The 22809-nt window shown below is 35.2% G+C and overlaps 1 long non-coding RNA gene across 1 annotated transcript; it reads right to left on the minus strand.

Moving 5' to 3' along the window:
- Positions 1 to 9877: 9877 nt before the first annotated feature.
- Positions 9878 to 15873, minus strand: LOC128858868 (uncharacterized). The gene is made up of 2 exons (XR_008454064.1): positions 11869 to 15873; positions 9878 to 9929 (listed from the first exon to the last, which is right to left on the minus strand). It is a non-coding gene; the product is annotated as an uncharacterized LOC128858868 (long non-coding RNA).
- Positions 15874 to 22809: the final 6936 nt, after the last annotated feature.

Below are 22809 nucleotides of genomic sequence, written 5' to 3' on the forward strand. Positions count from 1 at the left end.
GTTGTTATTACAGCATTTCTTATGAATGTGCAGCTACTAGCGGCTCACTGCAATTGCGATCTCTCACTGCAAGATCAGCAAATGCGACGATGAACGCAACACTTCTCAGTGAATGACTTTTCTTTTTTTTTGCATTGCTTTTGCTGCTTGATTTTGTTCTTATTTTTATACATATTTTTTTTGCTTTTTTTTACTTTTTTTTACTTTTCTTCTTGGCCGCTGATTACTAGCCAAATCCGCTAGTCACACGGCAAGTTCAAGTGATCGTGATCATTATTGTTGTTGTGCGCTGCTGCGCTTGTTTGCTTGCAAATGCGGTTTTTCCAGTCGTTTTACTTTCATTTTCTTTTAGTTAGCTTAGAATAGAGCGGCGTCAATTGTAGTGACTGACCGGCCAATCGTTGTGCGAAATCAAGTATCATAAAATACTCGCCGTAAAGTACGACACACGAAGCGATAAGATTTTAATATAAGCGATAGATTGTTTTGTGCGTAGGTTGGTGGTTAAACAAAAAATGTGTTTGTATTTGTATTTTGTATTTATTTGCACTCTCAAGCGATCCTCTTGAGTCTTAGGTATGGCCACTACTCTGATAGTTGTTTTAGTTGGCGAAAGTTCAATGTCTGATAAGATACACAACTGTGTACATTAAAGTGCTGAGTTCCTATGGCAATTATTTGTGCAGTCAAGTGTTAATTATACAACAACTAATACCGTATGAAGTACTCGGTGTCTTTTGTGTCTATAGGAAATACTTTCGTGCTTGAAGTAGTCTGGTAACTTAAGCAGACGGGGAAACTTAATATTTCTTTTTAATATTTTTCTATATCTTAACCCTTGGGTTCCCAGTGTCACTAACGCACAGCTGAGGAGCAACTTTTTTTGTCTAATCCAATGTGATTTTAGAGTAATAGAGCCGTAAGCTATACCTTCCATGTTCGTTTGTCTAACATCTATTTTTTCTTAATTTTTTTTTTTGTATGGAAAAATATCCATTAACCTTATCGGCAAAATTTCAAGCAGAAAAGGTGGCGCCAAAATTTATTCGTAGGATTATTACCAAAGTAATTATTGAAAAATGGCGAATCATTCTTGTTTTTTTTTTTTTTATTTAAGAAATAGTATTTACTTGTTAGCAACATTTTTACGCAAAGTAAACCTTTTTACAACAAAATATAAAAAAATTAAAAAATTTTTAAAAATTTAAATTATAAATTATTTTTTTTTTTAATTCCCCATTTACTCACTTTTTATATTGTAATCAAATGTACATTTCCAAAGTATTTAACTCAAAAACAAAAATAAAAAAATTTGTTGAATTTCAAACTTCAAGCAGCTTCTAGCGAGCTACAGAAACCACTTGGAAAATGTGGAAAATTGATGTACGAGTATACATATAAGCTGGTCAGTCCCAAAAGTATTCAATGAGGTACTTTAGGCGGTGATAGAGGCAGAGCAAAATCAAGTGAGGTAAGGGCTTAGTTTCACTTGGTTTTAAGAAATTACTATCAAACTTTTCTAATTTCGTCCTGCACCATTTTCTGCTGAGAGACTCCGATAACTGAATTTGAGGAAGAAAATGATAAAGTGGGCAGGTAGTTAGGTTAGGTTAGGTTGAGTTGGCTGCTGTTATTTTTACCTGCACACACAGGCTGGGCAAAGGTCATACTTTCAACTCTGTCGCAACGTTCAGTTCACTTAAGGGGGAACGCCACTGCGAAAATTCAAAAAATCGATTTGTTTTCGCATAAATTGTCAAGAAAATGTGGTAAAAATTTTAAAGCGAAATTCGTTTTATTCCCGGTTCTATGTGCACTTAAGTGAGCGCCCGTCGTTCATGATGCTTTATTTCAAACGCGTTTTTCTCGAAACGACTTTTTTTGATAATGAACCGATTTTAATTTTCTTTTTTTTTTTTAAATTTTTGTTATCGCATTGGCTATTGTTGTACGTAGCCGATTTTCAAAATTTTGAAAATGACTATTTTTAGGGCCTGTTGAAAATCAAAAAAATGGTGAAAAACACACATCGAAATTCAAATCTTCACCATTTTGTCAAAAACAAAAAAAAAAACGGCTACTTACAACGATAGCCACTATTGTATAGATTAATAAAATGTTTGGTTTTTTGATTTCAGATGATTATTCATTGCTGTATCGCTGCCACCAGATGACGTCATTTTTTTTTAACTCGTTACGTTTATTTACATAAATTTGTTAATTTTCAATATTTTTTAATAAAAATTTACATCAACATAGTTTAATACATACATATATAATAAATTGCCTTTGTCCGATCCTCGAATAATCATTCCTACTTACAAAAACAAAATCCTAAAAATCGATTCTTTTTTGACCCCCCACAGTGGCGTTCCCCCTTAAAAATCTGGTACGCAAAAATTATTGCCATCTCCTGACTTTTAAAGAAATCGCTTAGAAAGCAAGGCAGTCTCATAGTAGATGCCTGACAGTTTCTGGTTTTCTTCGTCATGGCATTTCCTGCAAAAGTCAATATGGTGAAAAACTACTCATTCTACGTGCCTCTCGATAAGAATATGGCCTTTATATAGACCCACAGATATGCATATTTATCATTCTCCAAGCATAAGTCTGCCTTATTGCCTTGATCAAAAAGTTATGGGAATATTTTCAGAAAATCCAAAATATAAGTTTATTCCTCAAAAGTACTCCCCATCAACTTCAACGTATTTATGCCAGCGTTTGATCCAGCTCGAGAAACATTTCTGAAATTATATAGTATTTTCATCTATCAGAGCCGTCTTCGATTTTCACATTCCTCCTCCCGGCTGTTAAAATGTGTTCACCGTAACGGGTTTTCGACTCGATCAAACAGAAAAAGTGATGGCACTATGCGATGGTGCGTTAATATGGCGCAAAATCCTCGAGTGGTTTTCCATACAAACCCTTTCTTATTTGGCGAATTTCTTCACGTAAACGTCTCATAACGAGCAAAAAATATTATATTACACTTGGTTTCTAGCAAGAAAAAAGGTACTCATGATAGTTCTTATTAACTGTCTGACCTTCTGGCAAAAAATCGTGAGGTATAATACCGTTGTAATCCATAAAAACTGTGCTTTCCGTTGTCCTATACTGGTTACTCAACACTATGAAACGTCCATAATAATGTTTCCACTGCGCCGGATGAAAGTGCGACTTCAAATATATTTTCAAATTTTAATCCTCCATCTCTTACCTAAATGCGCATTTTTGACCCTTTAAAAAAACAGGCAAATAATTTTACTGGGGATAACTGAAGTTGAACAATTCATACGAGGAAAGGTGAGCACGCAAAAAAGCTTTGCCTAACTGTAAGCATTAGGTAGAGTTTCTACTATTTTCAACTAACAGGTTATATGGAGATGCCAAACTCATTTGGCTTCAAAATAGGTTTCACATAACTTCCAATCTGATAAAGACACCTGGGTAGATCTGGTATTTTGAGGATCTCGCAGCAGCTTATAACCTCTAGAGGGCGCGATCCCAGGTGGCGGATATTGAGATGACTTTCAGAAAAGGATGGTGGGGTGAAATAAAATAGCCCCCGCGGACCAACAAGCCAGACCAGAAAAGCTCGATAAACAATCCTCCTAGATAAGATTTTAACATCCAACGTTGTTTTGTGGATGTAAAATTAAATTTAAAAAAAATTGGTTGCCGAAAAGTGGAAAAGAAATTTCTGGGATGCACATAAAACCCCGCCAAACACTTCGTAAATTTCAAGAAAAAAAAAAAAAAATTGGTTGATGAAAAGTGGAAAATAAATTTCATAAACTAAATTTTGGGAGAGAGTAAAAATTTTTGCCTGCAAAGTGCGGTGGAAAGGCGCTTAAGACACTATTTCCGCCTGCACCTTAATTAAGAGCCTCATAGCGTTGAATTCATAGTCAAGACAAGTGGACCTGTCGCAATCAAAAACAAAAATAATTAAATGATTTGTCATTGGATTAGACAAATGTTTGGAAAGGGGACGAATAAGAGGAAGATGAACAATAGCGAAAAAGCAATCATAAAAGTGCATATATACACACAAACGGAAAAGCAACAACAACATAAACAATAGCAACGACAAAAACAACAACAGTCGCAAATAAATGTGAGCGATATGCAAAAGTGTGAACCGCAAAAATTTTGCAGTAAAGTTGGAACAAAAAAAATTTAAACGTAAACTGGCAAACAAATTATGAGACATAAAAGAAGCATATTGTGCATGCATACATACATACATACATACATGCATGCATATACACATATTTGATATATGTATGTATTTATATGGGTATATATGTATGTGTGTGTGTTTTACGAGTTGCTATACAGATTAACACTCATATAAATATTTCTAATTTTTTCATGCACAGTGCGAACAGCTTTCTGTTATTATTGCCGGTATTTATTGCGTCGATGTGCTTGTATATATATACATATATGTGTGTGTGTGTGTGTATGTACGTCTATGGAAATTAACATTTTACGTTACTTCCTTGTCTGAACCGGCGGCGGTGCAGTGACAAGCGCAACAACAGTAATAGTAACAACAACAAACACCCCAACAACAACAACAGCTATAACAGCTATGCAAGAAAAAAACAAATCAAGTATAATAAATGACAAAAACAAATGGCTCGGTTGATTGCTGTTGCTGCTGCTGCTGCTGCCGCGGCCGCACCAACAAAGCTGCACAGCTGAATAGCTGCATAAGTGAAGCTAAAACAAATTAAAGGCGATAGCCACTATTCACACACACACACACGCACACATACTTAGCTGCATGTGAGTTAGTTGAAGAGCAACAACAACAACAACAATAAAAACAACTAAATATGAAAATTTACACACGAAAAAGTAAATTACAAAACAGCAAAAAAAAACACAAATTGCGAACTAAAAACAAAATAAAGCGCAATAAAGCTTGCAACCGCGCGACCACCGACTGACAGCAGCAACGGCGCGCCAACAAAACAACCAAAAATAAGAAAAAAACAAAAAGGAGCCAATAACAATGCCAGTGATCGCCGTCAACACGCGTCGTTGCCGCCTAACTGAGCGTGCAGCCGTCGACCGCTTGCCGGTAGCCACCGCCACCGCCACCGCCGCCGCCGCCAACACCACCACCACCACCGCGGTGTTGGCTTTGCAGTCGTCTTAATTAAATGCAACAGCAACAACAAATGTGCTATAGTACAACATCAATGCGAACAACAGCGCAAGCAATGAAAACACATACCTACACACATCAATACGAGTACAACAAATGAACGACGTCATGTCGCTCAGTGGCAGCATTGCGAAAAATCGCTGTGTTCATATGACTATGCACATAGGACTCGTACACGTACATACATACACACTTATATGCATTTGTATATTTTTATGAAACACTAATACGCGCGCGCCACCAAACTTCGCATTCGCATTCGAATTTCGCATTCACTTTAGCTCGCGCACTCATTCACGCCGTGGGGGAGGTCATGAATGTGGCAGCTATGCGGCAATTCAATTGAGAAGTGCATGTTCAAACATGCATACACACATACATACACACTTCTATGGCACATTTCGTACATTATGCAATTTCTTTCGTTTTGTAAACAGTAAATATGGCAAATAACACAAATTCACAAAGGCAAAAGCAATGGCAGAAAAATTTACCTATGCTCATATTTATTGATGGGAAATATAAAATAAATAAATGTAAAATGTAAGAGGTCAAAGAAAAAGCGTCGTGCGTTAACGATTTCATTCGAAAACTGTTATGACTTGCTATTCTCAACAGCCTTGTGAAATTATAAATAGAGATAAGGAGCCCTAAATTTGCTGTTGGCAGAAGACTTGAAAAAGTAATTAATTTCTTTGATGGTAAGCATCGAATTTTTTTGGGTCATTCGGAACTCTCTACTCACTCGCCTGATGTCCGGACTGCATGTCGTACTCATAAGCGTCTCATCTGCACTAGTGATACGCCTGAATGTTGGGTCGGATACCGCCTTTGGAAATCAAATCTTAGGCGACGCCTTTTTGGCATGAAATTCAGTTTCTTTGGGAACAATTTTGCAGCAACACGACGCAAACCCAAAGCTTTAACTACAATGCCTGTAGCCATTTGCTGCATCGGAGCTTTTCCGACTACTTTAGGCCTGGCATTAGATACTCTGGTTGGTCTACCACCACTTGATGCTTTCATCTGCAGGCTGAAACCCAATGGGAACTGGTACGGCCCCTGTACGGCATTGGAGAACAGAGAAGGCATGCATTTCGATCTAACAATTCTCTGCATGCCCTTTGACTCCTTGCCAACAAGAGTCGTACTTGAAAAGAGATTGGCAGTGTGGTGCTGCCAGAGACCCATCTATGGTCAAACTCGGAAAATAAGCCCGGCAAACACTGTTTTCACGGATGACTCCTGGACCGAGGACGGCTCCGGCTCTGGAGTCTACGTGGAATCCAGCGGGACAAAACTGCACTTTGCTCTTGGAATGCATGCATCTGCGTTTCAAGCGGGGGTGTATGCAGTTCAAGAAGCGATGAACTTTGTTGTGGAAAACCGATGGAGAGATATGTGTTTGCAGCGACAGCCAACCTGCGCTCATGGCCTTAGACAGCCCTCCAACCACATCAGGGGTAGTCGAGTCCTATAAATCTAGGCAGAACTATGTCGGTAGACATAATAGCCTGATGCTAACATGGGTCCCGCGACATGTGGATATTGTGGGTAACGAGACCTCTGATTCCTTAGCTGGAATGGGCTCTGAGGCCAACTTCTTTGGCCCGGAGCCCGTTCTGCCGCTCCCTTCTCCAGCCATCAAATCCACGATTAGCAAATGGGTCACTACAGCCCACAAGCGAGCTTGGTAGGCTGATAGAGGTTGCAGGTGGACTAAACTGATGTTATCTGCCATGTCCGATCGACTGTCGCAAATCCTTCTGTCATTAAGCAGAAGGGACTGCAGACAGATGATTGGATGACGGCCCACTTTCTGTAGGCGAAGCACATGGAAAAGGTGAGCATCTCAGACAGTGCCCTCTGCCCAGCTTGTGAAGAGGAGGATGAGACGGCGGACAACTTTCTGTGCGTCTGCCCCGACTTCGCTGGAATCAAGCTTGAGGTCTTTGGCACTGATATGTTAAGAAGCGGCTCTTTGGCACCACAAAATCTACTCAAATTTCTTCGTAGTTTGGGTAGATTTAAAGAAAATTAAAAGGGAATCCAAGTGCAGTACAATAGACTTAATTGTGTCTGAATGTTGTACTTGCAAGTTGTCCCGACAAAAAAAAATTGTTATTTTGTAGTTGGAATCAATTATGTGCTGGTAATTTATATTTTTTTTTTCAAGTACTTTGAAAAGAATTTAGAATGAAATGATTTTTTTCCAACTACGTTAGATGGAATTGAAAAATATATCGTTTCTTTTCATTTACGATTATTCCAAATAATTTAAAAAGTAATCGAAAAAATGTGTCAAATAATTTGTTGACGCTCCTTTTCGAATTACTTGAAAAAAATTACATTACTTGCACATAATCAATTTCAATTATCAAATTAATTATTTGTAAAAAAAAAACAAATTACTTTTGGATTACTTCTAAGGATTTGAGAAAGTAATCGATTTCAATCAATTGTTCGTGATTCAAGGAATTGATTACCAGTTACAATTACGCTCTTCAGTACATGCAATTACATTACAATTACTAATTATTGAGCAGTGTAATTCTAACTTTAATGTAGTTGCATATACTGAAGAGTGTAATTGTAATTATATTTCAGTAATTGCATTACTTGCACATAACTAATTTAAATTTCAAAATAATTACTTGTAATGGAATTGAAAAAAATCACAAATTATTTTTAATTAAATGAAAAAGTAATCAATTCCTCTATTGGGGATTGATCAATCCCCCATCAACCCCCAATAAAGAAATTCATTACATTTTCAATTGTAATTGGTAATTACTGAGTGGAGTAATTGTAATTTTAATGAACTTGTATGTACTGAGAAGTGTAATTGTAATTATATTGCAATAATTGCATTACTTGTACATAATTAATTTCGATTAAAAAATAATTACTTGTAATGGAATTGAAAAACAAAACAAATTACTTTTAATCAATTGAAAAAGTAATCATATCCTCTACTGAGGATTAAAGGAATTGATTACCAAGTATTTACATGCAATTACATTACAATTACTGAGGGGTGTAATTGCATTGTAATAGCATGTACTGAGAACTGTAATTGTAATTGGTAATCAATTCCTTCAATCCCAAATAAAGTAATAAATTACTTTTTCCATTGTAATTGGTAATTACTGAGAAGTGTAATTGTAATTCTAACGTAGTTGCATATACTGTGGAGTTTAATTATAATTATATTACTATAGTTGCATTACTTGCATATAACTAATTTAAATTTCAAAATAATTACTTGCAATGGAATTGAAAAACAAAACAAATTACTTTTAATCAATTGAAAAAGTAATCAATTCCTCTACTGGGGATTGAAGGAATTGATTACCAAGTATCTACATGCAATTACATTACAATTACTGAGGGGTGTAATTGCATTCCAATTGCATGTACTGACAACTGTAATTGTAATTGGTTATCAACTATTTCAATCCTCAATAAAGGAATTAATTACTTTTTCCATTGTAATTGGTAATTACTGACAAGTATGATTGTAATTGTAATGTAATTGCACGTCCGCTGCTTTGATTGCCAATTTAATTGAAATTGAAATTGGAAAAAAAACTTTAAATCACTTTGCGTCAGGGTACAAAAATATCCGAAAACCTTCTAATGATAAATAAAAATTTCCCCAATTATTCATTTCAAGAACAAATGTGCGTGTATATGTATGTAAATATGTGCGAGTGTATTGCGCGCTTGACACTCACCTTAATTGTTCAACCGCAAACAGCATCTGCAAGAGAATTCGTCATTTTCACCGAATTTACTTTTCTTTGTGTTAATAATTTGTATCCAAGCAACTCAAAGAAATTTCATTGAACAAAGAAACAACAATACAATCAGCACTCGCTCACAATTAAATGCCACATTTTTATATTAAATTATATTTAATTTGATTTTTTTTCGTAACTCACTTTATTATTTTTGTTGGCGTATAAAACGCAATTCTTTGTTGTTGGGTATTTTCTGCTGTTTTTTGTTTCGTAAAAATATTTTTTGTATGTAAATATTTTTTCTGCTCGGAACGTAGCCGCTTTTATATACTCATGAAACACTGCAGCTAACACTTGGCGCAACTCTCTGCTTCACTAAAAGAGAGTGAATTTCAGAACAAATTTACACTTTTGCACATTTTCACTTGGTTATTCGCTGTGTGTATGCAATTATAACTATCATCAATGATGTTTTATACTGGATTTTTGGTTTTAATTATCTTTCAATCGTTCACTTTTCTTCTTTATCGTTTTCAAGATGCAGCTTTCGGGATTTTCGATATATTTCTTACGATTTTTGTATGCTTCGTTTGTGGTCGTCGTAGATAATTATTTTTAATGCGAATTTTTTATTTTTTACCAGTAATGCTATAGCTTTTAGTAGTAATATTAATCAACATTTTTTTTTAAATTAATTTTTTTTATTTAATATTATATATAGGGAAACACTGCTTTTACAAATACTTTTCGTATATTAGTGCGAGATTTGAACACAATTGGGTATCGTGGCGTTGCAATTTACATTTTTTAACTTAAATTATGATTTTTTAATATTCCCTTATTTTGCCTATGTACTATGTACTACATGTGTATGTGTATGTGCGCACATATATTTTTTGAATTTTATTTACAATTTACACACTAATTAAACACTTTGAATTGACGCGTAACTATTTTATTATTTTTTTTTTTTTTTTTTTTTTTTGTAGCAGCACTAGTTTTGTCACCTGGAACGAAAAGAAAAAGGAATATTATTAGTTTAAAATAATAAGAATTTTCTTTGCATAAGACAAAATAATTTGTATATCTATTGGGTTCGGGAATGAGTTCAAAGCGTTTTTATATTTTCTTTTATTTTAGAATGATTTGTTTGCCGTTTGGCAAGGAGTAAATATTCATTCGATAGAACTCTTTCTGCTCTACAAAACTTGAGTTATTTAATTCTTTATTAGTTTTAAGGCTTAGAAACAAAATACCCAGTAGGCAAAAATCGACATTTTCAACACCTGCTCTTCTTTGCTTTTCATAAAGGGGGAAAAGTTGCCGAAGCAGCACGAGATATTTGCGACGTGTATGGAGAAGGTGTCATAGTTGAGTCTAGAGCACGGAAATGGCTTGCAAAGTTAAAAAATGGTGAATGACCTTAAAGTCGATGATACGTCCCGCAGTGGAAGGTCTTCTGAATTCGATGAAGAACGTCTCAAATCACCATAGAAGGGGGACGATAGTCAATGCAGCCGTGAATTGGCGGAAAAAATGAACTGCGATTATAAAACCATTCTCAATCACCTTCATTCAATGAGATTTACCGAAAATTTGGTGGCCTGGATGTCTCACGAGCTCAACGAAAACAAAGAAAGTCGCCTTCCAATTACTTCTCAGCAAGAGCATATGCTACTATCAAGAGAGTTTTGTTCAGCGATGTAGAATCGATGTCATCGAACCTAGGCCAAATACAATATATCTGGTAGCCCTGCAAGTGGGTGAATTGATCCAGTTGCTATTTACATGGCGTATTAAAGCTGATCTAAACAGTATTTTGCACGAAGATTCAGTCTGTGTCAGAAGAAAAGAACCGGTTTTTTTTTTCTTGTAACTTCAAGATATATTTCGTTCTGCTTTTTGCTGCGTAATAGTCCCATTCAAAGGCTACGACGCCAGTGCTAACTCAGGTAGGTGTCGTTCGAAACTTTCCCGTAAACGGAACCAAACAAAACTGAGGGAGAAGTACGCGAAGCATTTCTAGGCGGTATTTTTTTACGCACGCACTCGAAGGGGCCGAAATTATCTTATGCCGCAGCTGCAAAAGTGATTAAAAAATCGAAAAAGTTTGTTGTGATATGGAATCAGCAGAATAAAGTGTAAAAAAATGTTGATGACTTTTCCGACCGCGGTTTGAAGCGAGTGACGACAAAAAAGCAGGATAAAGAGAAAAAGATCGCCCAACTTTTTAAGCGGGACCCTTCTTTGCGACTACGCTAAGCACACACAATTCTTGCTAAAAAGGGAATAGTTGTGAGTATCAACACCATCGAACGTCGACTTACGGAGGCGAACATATTCTACCGACCCACAGCATCAAAATCACTGCTCTCAGAAAAACACATTGAGAAACAACATAACAAGAAAATGGTGTCACAGTATTGGACTGACTTTCCTAGCCCCCAGACGCCAACCCCATTGAAAATGTATGGGGAACTATCTTGCCGGAAGGCCAGTCCATGATTTAAAGCAACTCGTGCGTCAAGTTCTCAAAATCTAGTCCAATTTGTCGACGAGCTACGCAGAAAAGCTGGTTCAAAGCATGAAGAAGATGCCAGGCTATACTCGACAACGAGAGAGACTACATGGCTTATTGAGTAATTGCGACTTTGTACATACTTTTATGTAAAAAAAAATTTAAGTATACATATATCTTTTATACTTCATGAATAATCGCGGCTCTTTTTTTCTGACATAGACTGTACGAGTAGAGGAACGCTCGCGTTATGGGCAGAGTTTACCGATGGTACCATGGGGCGCATGTCAGCTCGTTCGCAGCACAGTTTCCAAGGATGTGCCTGTGACTCATACTAGATTTCTATTATATTTGTGTTAATCACATCCAATTTATTTCGGGTGGTGGAAGGTAAAATAATCTTCCATTTACTTATTTGTATAACTTACTTTTCAATATATAATCCGTCTACTCCGCTTAATATCTCGCTGGTTGCTGAAGTTGTATGCTTTCATTACACTGTTAGTTCCACTAATCCATCTGTATTTATATGTTTTTACATACTTATATGGTTTTGAATACTTATAAAAAATGTTTGTTGTTTTATTTTTTTATTGTTAAGCTAATATTTTGCCAATTATTTTTTATTTTTGTATTTTTTTTTTATATTTTGCCAATTATTTTTTGCTTAAATTTGTATTCTTTTAAATTTTTATTTTTTTTTATTTGCTATTATTCTATTTCCTTTCTTAGTGTAATAAATAGTTGTTTTACGCACTTTTTGGTCAAATCCCAATTGCTTGCCGTTTCAATGCAAGCGAGGGTCGATTTTTAGTCACTGTTTGATCTTTCACAGTTGCGATGAAGTTGTTATTGCTGCTTTTATGTATTTAAAAATCCACATTTAAATTAACTGTATTTCTCTTCTCACATTCCCACATAGGTCGTCATAGAAGTCTCCAAACTCGCCGCTCGCGCACTACAACACCACATTTCACTGTTCGGCTAAGTTTTCCCCAGTTTGGTAGCCATTTTGTAAGTGGAAGTTCATCAATATTTTGAAAAATATTTTCTTTCTTCTGCGCATTTAGTTGAAAATTTGTGACCGTTGGATTTAAAGAATTTGCATTATATTTAATAGTAGGTTGCTAGCAAACTGAGATTGATTTAATATTATTTTGTATTTGAGTTTGGTTTACTCTGTGAAGAATTGGTGTGTTTTTTAACGAGCAAAAATTGTTTTTTTTGTGCTTACTTAAAGGAAGATCTGTTGGATAAGCTTTTTAGTAGTTTCGTTGATTTTTTCAAATATTGCCGTAGCGATTTTAACGCGTTTATGTATGTGCCTGTGTGCGTGTGCGCTGAAATACTGAGATCTTTACTTTGAGTCACACAAAAATATGTTTAAAATTCATGCATTTAAAGTAGTTTGTGTGAATAAAAAAAAATTATTTGTTTATTAACGAATAGGCTTTGAATATAATTTTAGTATTTAGGCAACTTTTCATAAGCCTTTGGTGCACTTTTTGCTACTTTTACTAGCCTTGCTTTGACGATTCTCTGGCGTTAGTGCAGCGCTCTTTAGTACTTTTGTTGCAGTTTACTGCTTTGCAGAAGTTTTAATTGAATATTTTAAATTGAAATTTTTTTAATATTTTAAATTAAATTTTTTGCTCTTTTCATTTTTCTGTAAGCCTGGTTTGTGTTTACAAATTATATTTTCCGCTTTATTCTTTCACCTTTAAACATTTTTGCCAGCGCCTTTCAATGCGCGCTCACTGTTATTCATTGAGTTGCGTGCATTTTTCGTGCAGTATTTTAAATTTAATTTTTGGCTTAAAATTTTTTAAACTTTTTAATTTTTAATTTCACTTCGAAAGCTTTTTCATATAATTTTAAAATATGTTAAATTTATTTTTAAGGTTTTTTCGCCTGCATTTTTTGCTACTTTTACTGCGCTTGTTTTGGTTTTTTCAGCGGGGTTTCTGTCGACTTCCTAAATGCATTGATTTTGCTTTGAATTACTTATTAATTTTTATAACTCCTTTTTTTACGCTTTTCAATACATTTTAGTGTAATTTCTTTCTGTAATATTCTGTGTTTTTTTTTAAATTTTTTTTTTGACATTCAATGCAGTAGTCACAATTTTGGCATCAAATTTATTTTTTAACGTGGATACAGACACTTTTTCAAACACTGCGATTTTTTATTATTATTTTCCTTCAGAACTCTTTATTTTTCTATAAATTTTCTGCTTATTTTAGTCTTCAGAACTTTTCGTTTTTTATAAATTTTCTGCTAATTTTAGTCTTCAAAAATTTTCGTTTTCTATAAATTTTTCTCTTTTCTAAGTGCCACAGTTTGTGCTAGGGGTTTTGCATTTTTGTATTATTTAATATGGACTGTAAATATGTATGTATTTTTCTCGCCTTCAACACTGCTTGACTTAATTTATCTTTTCTTTTTGTTGTGGTATAAAATTCTTCGAAATCCGCTATGCAACATTCTTGAACTTAAATCGTGTTTTGTATAATTTTTTTTTATTTACTCCTTTAAAACTTCTTTGCACTTTTTGCAAATTTTTTCGCACATTTATTCAACTTGCAAATTCGTTTAATTTCATCTTTTGAAAATCTGTGCTTTACTTCACTCAATTCGTTTTTACTCTGAAATTTCTTTGCTTTTTCGCAAATTATTTTAGCTCAACTTGCCAAATCATTCGATAATTAAATTTGCTTTCTATTGCATGAGCTTTTGTTTTGTATTGAACTTTTCTAAAATTTAAGCATTTTGAATTATTTCAGCCTTTCCACGCCATCTTAGCCCTTCCTTTTTGCTTCGATTGGCATTTCACTCGCTGGCATTTTGACTCATTACTGCACCTTCATTCACTGAAAATATTTCTACAAATGCCCGTTTACATTTCACTTCAGAAATCTTTCACAAAATTTTACTAATTTTTCAAAAAATTATTTTTAAACTCTTTCTTTGGTCGCAAATATCTGCATGTATGAGCCACCGCGTAATATTCTCGTTTCGATCTCTATTATTTTTCAAGCTTTCGTTGCCTTGCCGCACCAGTATTCAGGCCACTTCACTACACTGACATAAATCGAAATATTTTCGTAAAAATTTCTCACTTGAAAATTCCGCAATTTACACACAGTTATAATTTCTTCACAATCGCTGCTGGCGTATATATGGAAGTGACAAACCAACTCGACAGCTGACTGCCGCTAATGGAGCTTTTTACACTTCCGTTTCCTTGTGCACACTGAATGCCGTTAATCCACTTCGGCAATGATGCGAAACTCCTATGTTAAGTGCCTTCGGCCTAACTTCCAACACCTACTTCTTCAATTCTTCACATCCATTTGCTACAAATTCACTTTGAATTTGTTGAATTTTTTACGAAAATTTTTATGCAAAACGTTTAACTTTTTGCCGCAAGCAAAGAAATTTCCGCGTTCACGCATGAATCTGGGCACTACGCGCACTTAGTGGTGTCAGCGGTAACGTCGTCGGCAAATAACAACAGTAATAATAATAATAATATCGTAGACGACAATGGCAGCGGCAACGACAGCGTGCAAGAAGAAGGTGACAACAACGGCGTCGAAGTATATGACAACGATGATGATGACGACGACGACGACGACACCGACACCAACGACAACTTTAATTTGCGGCGGCAATGTACACACAGATCTCTCTAAGAAAACAAGCGCAAAGAGCGTCAGAGCGGCGTATCTGTGCAACGTGAGCAACAGAAATGACAAAGTTGTATTGAATTGTCGACACACCGCCAACTTTGATCATTGTCGTCGCCGTCGTCGTCGTCTACGTCGTTGCCGTCATCGTCATCGTCAGCACATTTGCTGCTCGGTTGACTTGGGCGGCGCTCTTCGTTTTGCAAAACACGCGATTGCCGAATTCAATTGTGTAGTAAGAGTTGGTGTTCGTGTGTAAAAGAGTGTTTGGAGTGTGAGCGCCAGTTATGGCGCGCAAAAAAAGAGAGGAGTGTGAGTTGTTTGCGTGCCGGTTGCGTTGGCATGCTGTGGTGTATCGAAGAGCGGCTGGCGGTGAAAGGTGTGTGTGTGTGCGTGTGCGCGCATTGAGTATTACGTACGATAGCGGAAAGCGGCCAAAAATAAAAACAATAAGAGAAAAGTTCATTCACCGTTTGGGGGCAGTGGATGAAGGGCCGACATATATATGTACATGAATGCTACAAACAAATAAACACACGTACAGAGATGCAGTGTTGCCAAAGCTTCGATGACAAAACACACCAAAGTCAGGAAAAGATCGAAAATTTTGAAGTTAGAGAACGGAAAACAAACTTGCGTGTAAAAATAAAATTTAATGAAAAAAAAAATAAATTCTATAATACCAGAAAGCCATTGACGATTTTTACAAAATAACTATAGGCGTCTTCATACCCATTTCGGCAATTTTAATGAAAGTCCCTTTTCGGTAATTTTAGTTAAATAAAGGCGGCCGCCGTAAACGAATGGGTTGGTGCGTGAAACACCAACATTTTTTCCAATAGCGGGCGCCCCTCGGTAGGTAATAGCAAACCTCCGAGTGTATTTCTTCCATCAAAAAGCTCCTCATAAAAAATATCTGCCGTTCGGAGTCGGCTTGAAACCTTAGGTCCCTCCCTTTATGGAACAACATCAAGACGCGCCCTACAAATAGGAGGAGGAAAATAGTCCACATACTCAAAATGGTATAAGCGATAAATTATCGATCTTTAGAAACAAATATCGCAAAACTTGTGAAACAAATTTCGATTAACCGATTCTGTCGGGAATAGAAAGGGGGCTGACGAACCAAAAACTTGACGTTCTGTTCAGAATATTGCTGCTGTAGCGCGAAGTGTTGCTGAACAACAATCAACATCGATATCTCGACGTTTTCAACAATTAGGCATTCATAAATCGACTCTTTGACGGATTTTAGCTGTAGACCTGCGCATGGTGAAGATTTAAATTATGTTTTTTTTTCACATATAATGGTTAAGAGCCGTATTTTGAGTAAAAATAGTGCATCTGAAAGAATCTAAATTTTTGAATATTTTATTTTAAAACAAGATCTAGGCGCGTCTTTTCTGGATGCTTTATTAGCCTTTTATTAATTGGTGCTCGCTAAAAATTTGTGCTGATTGTAGCTGATTTTTGTTAGTTGCCCTGAGGTATTTCGCCGCAGCTGAATCTCAGTTTTTTTCGCATTTCTGTGTTTTCCTTTTCTCTACCACTGAAAAAATTTATATAAATAATAGAAAATTTAAATGAGAATATCTACTTAAAATTTAGTGAGGATCAAGCAACGGATTACAATGCAACCAGTACCAAACAGACTTTTAATCTTCCAAGTTATCATATAAATGTTCACGCTTGGCGGTAAATAATATAGTTTTAATAACTAGTTTTAAAAATAAACAAAATACTTGTGGAACGCTACTGAGAAGCTGAGAAGTCATGAAGACTCCTGTTATACATCTAACTTTTAGAAAGAATAAATTTTAATGCTCCGCAGAGGTATCTTCGCGCTTCGTTGTCTTTCTATGCAGATCAGTTCTAGCATAACGAATTATGCACGTAATGCACCTATTGAAAGCGATATTTGCGAATTTCATCAAATCTCAAAATATATCGGTCTTGATTTTTCTTTGCCTAAAACAATTTCAACTGATTTTCTGAATGCCCTAATTTAAGGTAGTAGTCTGGTTAAAAATTGAAAAAAATATATATTTTGTACATATTTTAAAAGCAAAATATGTTGAAAATATAATGTGAAAATTTTAGACTAAAATTCAAAGTATCAGTAAAGTTATAGCGCATATTGAAGAGCACGTCGTAGCTGCGTTTTGTTAGCCGCACGGCAGCCGATTGATCTGAAACTTTCATCAGTTACTCCACACATCAGCAGGTGCTACTTTCGTTTCTTTTCCGCCCTAACTTTCCGCCATTTTGTTATTTTTCAAAAAAAATTACCTTTGTAGCACCTGCCAGAATGACAATCCTACAGAATAACAATCAGTTTACCATTTTCGTTACAGATGCCCTGAAGAGCCAAAATCCTGTTTACAAGCCACCTATTTTTTTTTAACACTCTTACTTTGGTGCCACACTGCTACAAAAAAATATGCAAAAAAAATTGTTTTTGTAAAAAACGATCGCATTTTATTTTCTTAAAAAAAAATTCATAAAAAATACCTATAAAAAATTATTTTATAATTTTTTTTCATAAAATGTGCTGCCGATTGAGAAGCCCAGCTGCGACCTTCCTGAAAGAGTTGAGTGTACATCCGCCATTTAAAATGATTAAAATAAAATAAAAATATATTATTTTAATGTATAAATAAACTGTATTTTCAAAAATATATTGATTCTTCATTTTAAATAATTTTAATGAAAATCAGGGAAAATATGGCCGTTTACGTTTACAGGTATCTGTCCCCTTAAGTATAATAATATGAAGCAAATAAATAAATAAATAATTTCTAAGTAGCGCATTGTGTGCTTTTTCACTTCTTTCCGCTCTTTGACTTGATTTCCAAAAAGCACCCAATTTAGCACGGAAAACGCAAAGTTGGCAATACTGGGCGTATGTGTGAGAGGATGCAACATTGTTGCTGGCTCGGTGTGCTGTTACAGTAATACTGTTGGCTGATTTGGTGTTGCTGATTTTTTTACAATTTACTCACATACAAATTCCCATCTGAATGTGTATGTGTGTGTTCGCAAGTGTACGTGTAGTTGTAAAGCAGCTGCTTTTGCTGTCGCATCGAAATTTGATATTTAAATATATTATTTTATTTTAAGCGCATACATACATACATAGAGTACCTACACATACACTTGCACACATGCGTCTACGTGCTCATATTTATGTAAAAAATTCAATTAAACAAATTTAAATATTTACGTACGATTCAACGTCTGACTTTATTAATAAATTGTAACTGCATTTTCGAGGTTCTTTGCTTTTACAAAATAAATTCCTTTTTAATTTTCGAAAGCTTAAAAGGTTATTTTAATACTTAATAGTGTGGGACTAGTAACCTTGATGAATATGGGGCGGAGTTTTCCTTCAAACCAGGGTATGTATTTTTATTTCTTGCCATGAAGGGATCTACATATGTCAACCTGCCATGAGACGCCAGCTGATAAAAGAGATTTTTCGTTAATTATGCTGTTTAATATTCGCATAGGCTTTCATACTGGCTATTGGCTGACTTTGTTTGTCAAATTAGTTACAACCAACACACTCTGCCAAGATGATCACTGGGAAGACTTCCATTTACTCGAACCATTTCTGCATATCCAAGGAGATGAAATATGTTTGGGAAATACTTGATAACAAACTGTCACGGCAGGCATACTTGGATAAATTTTCTTGCTTTTTCCAAAATTCAATCAGAGAATTTAGAGTCATAGTTCAATGGGTCTGCAAAATATAGGCGAAAGATTAAGTAAAATTAATTCAAATATACACACAAAATTTTTAATATTTTTCGTAATTATGCATCGATGTCTGAAAGGGCTAGTAATAATACACATAAAATAATAATAATACATACACATTTTTATAAAAAAAAACATAGTACACAAATTTTTTTCTTATAAACCTTCTTTTAACATTTTTTTTTTTTTATAACTTTTTTTTATAAATTGTTTTTATATATTTTTTTTATACAGTTTTTTTGTATACTTTAAGAGCTTGAGAGCTTAAAATGATAATACAAAACAGAAATATTGTTGGCGAGTTTTTTTTTATTATAATCTTTCAAGGAATTTATTTTGGAATATGACATCCGGCAGTTGGCCGCCACGGCTGCTAGTTACATGGCCCATTCAATCAGTCCAGTGTTTGAATACTTTGTCCAATAAATCTCGCCGTTTGGTGTCAATGGCGACTAGAATATTGCAATAAATCGATTTTAAATGCACCACATGGCAAGTTGCGCCAACTTTTTGGAACCAAATGTCGTCGATGATTAGCTGATTAATTTTTGTAAACAAAAATTCAATCAAATCGCCAGTGCTCTGTGAAGTTCGCGAACATTTTTTTTTTTCCAAAGTATGTACATATCCTCAATTTGGAAGCGTTGTTCTGGCGTTAAACGATTCATGACGACTTGCTGAACTGAAATGTCAACACAATCTACGATTGTCAGCTGTCAAACCATAGTTAACGATATTGATAGTCCTCATGCAGCTGAAAAACCCACCCAATTTCAAAATTTTGCAATTTATTTTTATTAAAAAAATGTATTTTTAATACAAAAAAATGTATTTTTAATAAAAAAATGTAGTTTTAATTTTAAAAAATGTATTTTTAATCTTAAAAAATGTATTTTTAATCTTAAAAAATGTATTTTTAATTTTAAAAAATGTATTTTTAATTTTAAAAAATGTATTTTTAATTTTAAAAAATGTATTTTTAATCTTAAAAAATTTATTTTTAAATTTAAAAAATGTCTATTTTTTTCAAAATTGTATGTTCCCTTAATTTTTCTTTGTAAAACTTACTTTCGAATACTAATTTAAAAATTTGCTAACTCAAACTAAGATTCACAATAAAAATTCACCCTAAAATTCCGTCTACCTTTTATGCTACGAGTACTACACATTTCACTACTGCTTCTTACATTCAATGGACGAATAAATCATTCAAAAACAAAAAATCATTCAATTTCATAATACGAATTTGTCATTGCTTGCCGTTTTGCTTTGCACGCATACTGATTTACTTATTTAGTTTGTTTCTTACGTTATTGCATACAAAAAACGAAAAAAAGCATACACACACGCATACTCACCTCCGTACATACATTCCGCTTACAACTTTTTCCCTTTCTCTACTTTTTCTTTTTTCCCCACCGCTGCTGCTGCTGCTACTGTAGCAGTCTACTATTGCTGCTGGCGTCGGGCGCTTGTGTGATTGCTATTGTTGTTGCCTTTAATAATTTCTTTCTTCGAGGTGAATGACCTTGCTTAGTACGCGTTTTTTTCCGACAGACACACGCACACACAAGCTGTAAGCGGACACTCATTCGCGCACACGCATACATACATTAACACCCAGAAATACTTGTCAACTGCTATTCTGATAGTTTTTCTCTTTCCCCACATGTAGTTCGTGCGCTCTTCGCTCCAGTCACTCTCTCATTCTCTTCGTTTCAATGTTTTTATCTGCTTACTGCTGACTGGCATTGCTGATCTCCGTTTGCTGTTGCTGCTTCCTCTTCCGCAAATGAACGAACAACACAGGGCAAGCACCCCCCATCGGATGAAAACTATGTAAAATTAATAAAGTTTTTCGGTTACTATTATTAACTTAAATATTGTTACATTCAATGGAAACGCATTCACATCTCACCTCACTTTTCTGTACACGCTCTCTATCTCTCTCTGGACTATATTATTAAGTGAAGAATCTTGAATTAGTTTTTCTAATAACTTAAATTTGTTTTATAACATCTTTCGTATTGCTTTCAGTGCACACTTTTCGTCATTTTACCATCATCCCCTTCGTCATTAGTAGCTATTAAGCGTTGTTGTTGTTGTTGTGCATTTGCTTGATTTTGCCCATTAATGCTCATAATTCGTTCGATTGGTGTTGCCTCTACCATCTTTGTCCACGACTACGACTATCTAATCAAAATACATTTTATTGTTTAAATATTCCCACATTTACATTATTCCGTTGTCTGAACTTGAACTTGAATTCCATATTGTTTTTGTTGTGTTTTTCGTTGGTTTTCGTTTTGGCGTGGTTGCACTTAGCGTTGAGAGCATTTTTTAATGATGAACTTGAAATTCTTTTTGTGTTGCTTTTTCGAGTTCATTGCCCTCGCCATTTACACTTTGCTCTACTTTCATATGCTTTATTAAATAATTTGGAAAAAAGAAAGAAGGAGAGCTTAGGTTGGGAAGAATATGTGAGAATGAAAATACGTTGCACATATGTACATATATGCATATATATATACATATATATATATAATATATTGTATATACATTCTGTAAAAAATATCGGGAATTGCTCAATTAAAAAGCGCGCGTGACACATACATATGTATGTATGTCTAAATTTTTCTGCTGGAATGTTGGTACAGCTGTCTGTCCTCAATAGTGTCGCAGAGTTTGAGCGGGATCTGTCAATTAGCTTGTTTTTGGCATTTAAATATATCAGTCAACCCTAGGTGTGCTCTGCGATTTTCACTATAAAAGAATTTGTCTGAATGAAAATGTCGACAAAGTCAAGGAAATGGCGCTGGAAAACCATTATTTAAATTTGACGGAAGTAGCTTGTGAGTTTAGCGAATCTCACGAATCAATTCGCAACATTTTGCACCGTCAATTGGGCATGAGACGCGTGGCTGCTTGACTCGTTCCAAGAGAGTTGAATTTCTTTAAAAAAATTCATCGGAAGAAGGTGGCTGAAGACATGCTTGATCAAGTGAGTTCGGACCCAACGTTTAACCAGCGCTTCATAACAGGTGATGAGACGTAGGTATATGAGTTTGACATACAAACCAGTCAACAGACGGCTGAATGGCGCTATCCACATGAGCCGAATCCCAAAGAACCACGTCAAAGCCGGTCAAAATTGAAAGTCATGCTACTCGTTTTCTTTGATTATCATGGGGTTGTGCACTCGGAATTCATTTCAAATGGTTCTACGGTAAGCAAAGAATATTATTTGGAATTTATGCGTCGTTTGAGAGAGAATGTGCAAAGGAAACGGCCTGATTTGTGGAAATAAAACTCATGGATCTTGCACCATAATAACGAACCGTCTCACAAGGCTAATATTTCGAACACTTCTTTGACCAAAAACTCGGCAAATACCATCGAATAACCACCGTATTCACGGATTTAGCTCCCTGTGACTTTTTCCTTTTCCCAAAAATTTAAATTGCCACTCTGCGGACGCCACGGTGAGTCGATAGAGGCCATTAAGGAGAATTCGCTGAAGGAGCCGAAGGTCTCTTTAAACGCGTTTAAAAGGTGCTTTGATGACTGGACTACCGTCTTGTATGATTATATTGGAACTGGATGAAATGAATGTCCCTCAATTGTTGACATCCTGTGAGCCAATCATAAGATCCTCCTTTGCTGGGTACCAAATTATGGGAGCCATGAAAATAGAGAACAACCCAAGGTGCCTATTAAAAGTGGCACGGGTAGACGAGCCGATTACTTGTGTTTTTTTTTCGTCGCGTACATTCGGATGTCAGCATAAAATGAAACGACGAAATGCAGTTCCATTTGCACCAACGTCGTATGCTTCTAGCTCCATCTTCGTCTAGACTGCGCAACATAGTTGTGCTTTTGTTTTTGTTTTTTTTTTTTGCTATTTTTTTTCTTGTAACA

This window comes from Anastrepha ludens, chromosome 3 (genome assembly GCF_028408465.1).
Source record: "Anastrepha ludens isolate Willacy chromosome 3, idAnaLude1.1, whole genome shotgun sequence".
In the NCBI taxonomy this organism is placed as follows: Eukaryota; Metazoa; Arthropoda; class Insecta; order Diptera; family Tephritidae; genus Anastrepha; species Anastrepha ludens.